The following is a 4,830-nucleotide window of genomic DNA, read 5'->3' as shown; positions in this document are numbered from 1 at the left end:
CCCTTACTCAGTGAGATTCTGCAAAGCTGGGTACTCATCTGTTGCTTATATTCATCAATAAATATCAGTTAACAGTTTTCCAGTCAATACCAATCCTTGTTTGGTTCATGTATCACACTACATAACTGCTTGCCAATATTGAAGTTAAGTACTGTGGCTTGGGTAGGGGTGTGTTGTTTAGGGGAGTGGTGTGGTGTTTTTAGGGGTTTTGGGGAGGGAATGTGGTGCTTAGCGGATTTGGGGAAGGGTTTGGAGTTTCCCAGCTTTGGGATGGGTGTGGTGTTCACCAGCTTTGGGAAGAGTTAGGGTATTTTGGAGGGATGAGGTGGTTTTGCCACATATGGGGACTTTAATTAAAAGCTGACTTTCAGTACACAGGACGTGTTTGGATACATTACGTTCTATGGATACTCTGACCAAATATTTTGAGTAGGGCTGTTTTCTTTTTCTTTTACACATGCATAGTAGAACATAAGTCAACAGTGGAAATAGAGTTGCCTGGTCTTTTATTGATTTTATAACTGTAACAATAAGGCACTTTAAGCAACAGAAAAAAGAAAACAAAAAACATTTGTGTGACACTCTCCATGAAAGAACATGTTTTAATGTCCTGTGAAAATATGGGCATGAAATATAAATTACTTCGATCACTTCAAAGTGAAATACTTTGTTCAAATGGAAGGAATAGCTTAACAAAATTTGAATACTTCTTGAAATGAAACACACTTCATACTGTGAAGACTTCATACAATAATGTTGTCTGAAAAAAAATCACACACAATGTCAAGTGCATTATGACTGGAAGGGGTATTTCAAGGTGGCATAGTGAAGGCATGACATAGCAAAAACAGTTCAGGTGGCAGGATGGATAGTTTTGTAACTTTGAAATGGTGAGATATACCTGTGACATATAGCATAAGATTAAAATTAAAAGACAAATATATAAAAGTAAAAGGTAAGAGTAGAAAGTAAATAAATAAGTCCAAACTTGACATATAACTTTAACAACCTGATCTTCTTCAGAAATAGGAGCACCAATAGCAGCCCAACGATCCATACTTCCTTTCATATAATTCAAATTATTTCCAACTGACTTGCCCTCTGCCATTTCAGTTCTGAGGTACTTTTTCTTGAGCTGAATTTTGTTGGTTAGAGAATCCTTTTCGAACAGAGTACGCAAGGCATCCTAAGCATCAGTAGGTTTCTCACTTGTTGTAATTAATTCCAGCTGACTAGATGCTATTGCAAGCACAATGGTGAAAAATGCCAGTTGTGTCTTTTTCAAGTTTGCACTCTTCTACTTCTCACATACAGTAACCCCCAACTTTCCTGAGCCATCCTCATAGCCCACAGGCCTTTTGCAAGAAACAAATGTCTCATCTGGAAATTCCATGTCAGCCAGTTCGAGCCATCCATTTTGTTAATTTTCCACGTCATATTTTCTGTTGTTCCAGCCATATTGGTCAGTTGTCACGACTAAATTAACCAATTTAAGTACCGACAATTCCAAAGAAATGGTTCCAAAATCAGCACATAAATTCCAAACAACAATCTATTCTACACAGTTAACTTCCAGTGTATGTGTCTGGGCCAATAACCTGTTCGAGTTAGCTAGAGAATAGGCATGAGACTGCTGAGTATATTACAGCCTGTTGCTGCACACAACTTGTTCTTTCTATAAAGTATAACAGAAACTGAGGAAAAATGTAAATTACACATATATAGAAAACAAAATTGCTTAAAGGTAGCACACTAATAATACAACCTGATTAAACAAACAATAGTTTGGAGCAGAGTTGTAACAACAGGCACTTAACTGATCCACAGGCTGCATTCCTTCTTACTACGGGTACATATAAGAGAGCTAGGAACTTAAAGATATATAGTATTAAATAGAATGTGAGACTACATTTATTAACAGATTTCTATAAATAAACTCTTATATGAAGACTTCAGATATGAGGATAATAAACATGAGGATGTAATAAACTCTGGAAGCTCTCTGGGCTAATACTTAATACCAGTGGAACTGCATTTTGCAATGTTAGTCATTATACATAACAAAACAAATCTAATAGTGAATGAAACTTTTCTTCTTTTTGGGAATAACTTTTTTTTGGTCATATATACATGGGAAAGCACCTTAGAGAAATCTGTGTGTGACACACACACACATAGGGAAGACTGTACGTGAATGACTAACTAAGTACTTCTACTACTGTACCTATCATAGAAAACAACATAACAATAAAAAGATCGTAAACTCTCGTTAACAGCAAAACATGTTGTCACAAAATGATCCCTGATATTGTTTTAAGTCACCTGGAATTATAAGTAGCTATGTACAACTACATGGCTCTATGAGGTGCAATTGTTCTCAAGTACCAGCAGTAGGTCTAACTGTAATAGCAATAAGTATAAAGTGTAAGCAGTATAAAGCAAGCTAGTTTTATTTCTGTGTTACGTATCTTGCTCTACATATTAAGCATAGGGAATTGGGCCTAGACTTAAGTCATGGATCTAATACCGGTCTTGAACACTTGTAACAAAGTGACATTGAAATGGATCCCGATCCCAGGATGGCGGAAATTTTCACCCAGTCCAGCTTTAATAAAACTCATCATAAGCCATGATCTTAACTTATACATAGTACAAAGGCAGTCTACTTGTACTACTAATAATTTTTGTAAAATAATAATAATACTAAATTGTATCTTATGCAGTCCAAATCTTTTCAAGAACAGGCCCCTTAGAATTATTACACAAGGACAAGAAGGCGTAGGCTAAGAACTAAAGGTTATAAGCCTTAGTCCATTATTAAAATTGGACTAAACTATGCAGGTATTCTAGTATTACTAAAACTAGGCTAGGGCCTACCTGTAGTAAAAACTTGTCGTAGTATATTACTTTAGTAAATACAAAAGTACTAGGCCTATAGGCTAGCCTAGGCTTGTACTAGGGGCCTAGTACAGTAATATTACTGTCCGCTATGCCCTCGAAATTTTAAATTTTAACTATTTAGTAGCCATAAGTAGTACCGTGACTTATCAACTCCCTGATTTTTCCATATTAACGCAAAAAAATGAAGGGAATCTATGCCGAATAGAAAGATTACGAAAAATACGAGACGTTGCAAATCTAGCACTAGCTACATCATAGTCGACATATAGCGCTAGGCTGCACGTTATAGGATACGGTGCTTTCGTGTATATGTGTATTATGTACGTTAGGATACATGTATTAGGGGCAACCAAAAGCACATAGGAGCACCATTTTCGTTGACCAAAAAATCACACTTTTCGGGGGAGTTACAACTTTTCTGAAAAATATGAGTAAGATTCAAGCTTATATATTACAAAAATGCTATTTTTACGGTTAAAAGTTGTCTAAGACGCGAAAGTCACATAACGATAGACGTCGACTCGATTTGACTTACCTTTATGTTTTTGCGTTGGTCGTCGATAAGAAAATGCACTGTTCTATTGGTAAAATCTTCGTTTCTTTCCGGAAATGATCGTATTTGAGTCTCTAAAGTATCCTTTATCGAGCTACGATACTCGTAAACCCGAATGACATTGGGATGTTTGCGAATTTTACCGATTACATCCATACATGGAAGTAGCGAACCGAAGTCCGTAGAACCGGATTTGCGCGAAACAATTACTTTCGGGTCAAGTAGCTGTGCTCGAAAATTTGCTAGTAACTGTCATATATTGAGGTCAGACTTCCAACTGCACATTTGATTGATCGGTACCGAACATTCCATTAATCGGTACCGCACATTCGATTGATCGGTACCGCACATTCAATTGATCGGTACCGCAAATTCGATTGATCGGTATCGCACATTCGATTGATCGGTACCGCACATATATTTTTTTTGCGGTACCGGACATTCGATTGTTCGATACCGCACATTCGATTGTTCGGTACGGCACATTCGATTGTTCGGTACTGCATATTCGATTGATCGGGACCGCACATTCTATTTATCGGTACCGCACATTCGATCGATCGGTACCGCACATCAATTTTATCGGTGCCGGAGATTCTATTTTTCGGTATCGCAGATTCGATTGATCGGTACCGCACATTCATTTTTTTCGGTAGCGGACATTCGATTGTTCGGTACCGCACATTCGATTGATCGGTACCGCACATTCATTTTCATCGGTACCGGACATTCTATTGTTCGGTACCGCACATTCGATTGTTCGGTACGGCACATTCTATTGTTCGGTACGGCACATTCGATTGTTTGGTACCGCACATTCGATTGATCGGTTATGCATATTCGATTGATTGTTTCCGCACATTCGATTGATCCGTACCGAACATTCGATTTATCGGTACCGAGCATTGGTTTAATCGGTACCGCACATTCGATTGATAGGTACCGCACATTCGATTTATCGGTACCGCACATTCGATTGATCGGTACCGCACATTCGATTGTTCGGTATCGAACATTCGATTGATCGGTACCGAACATTCGATTGATCGGTACCGAACATTCGAATGATCGGTACCGAACATTCGATTGATCGTGATCGAACATTCGATTGATCGGTATAGCACATTCGATTGATTAGTACCACTCATTCGATTTATCGGTACCTCACATTCGATCGATCGGTACCGCACATTCGTTTATCGGTACCGAACATTCAATCGATCGGTACCGCACATTCATTTATCGGTACCGAACTTTGTATTGATCGGTACCGCACATTCATCGATCGATACCGCACATTCGATTTATCGGTACCGCACATTCGATTTATCGGTATCGCACATTCGATTGATCGGTACCGCAGATTCGATTGATCG

At 38.3% G+C, this 4,830-nt stretch overlaps 1 long non-coding RNA gene across 2 annotated transcripts; it reads right to left on the bottom strand.

Annotated features, from left to right (window-relative positions):
• Nucleotides 1–489: 489 nt before the first annotated feature.
• LOC139963166 (uncharacterized) lies at nt 490–3,707 on the bottom strand. Of its 2 annotated transcripts, none has more exons than XR_011791512.1 (2): nt 3,437–3,707; nt 490–1,694 (listed from the first exon to the last, which is right to left on the bottom strand). It is a non-coding gene; the product is annotated as an uncharacterized lncRNA (long non-coding RNA). The 2 variants fall into 2 exon arrangements; XR_011791511.1 differs by having other exon boundaries at nt 490–1,675.
• Between the last annotated feature and the right edge of the window lie 1,123 nt (nt 3,708–4,830).

Source organism: Apostichopus japonicus, chromosome 3 (genome assembly GCF_037975245.1).
Source record: "Apostichopus japonicus isolate 1M-3 chromosome 3, ASM3797524v1, whole genome shotgun sequence".
NCBI classification, from domain to species: Eukaryota; Metazoa; Echinodermata; class Holothuroidea; order Aspidochirotida; family Stichopodidae; genus Apostichopus; species Apostichopus japonicus.
The sequence above is the reverse complement of the archived record's forward strand: the minus strand, read 5'-3'. Positions and strand labels throughout refer to the sequence as shown.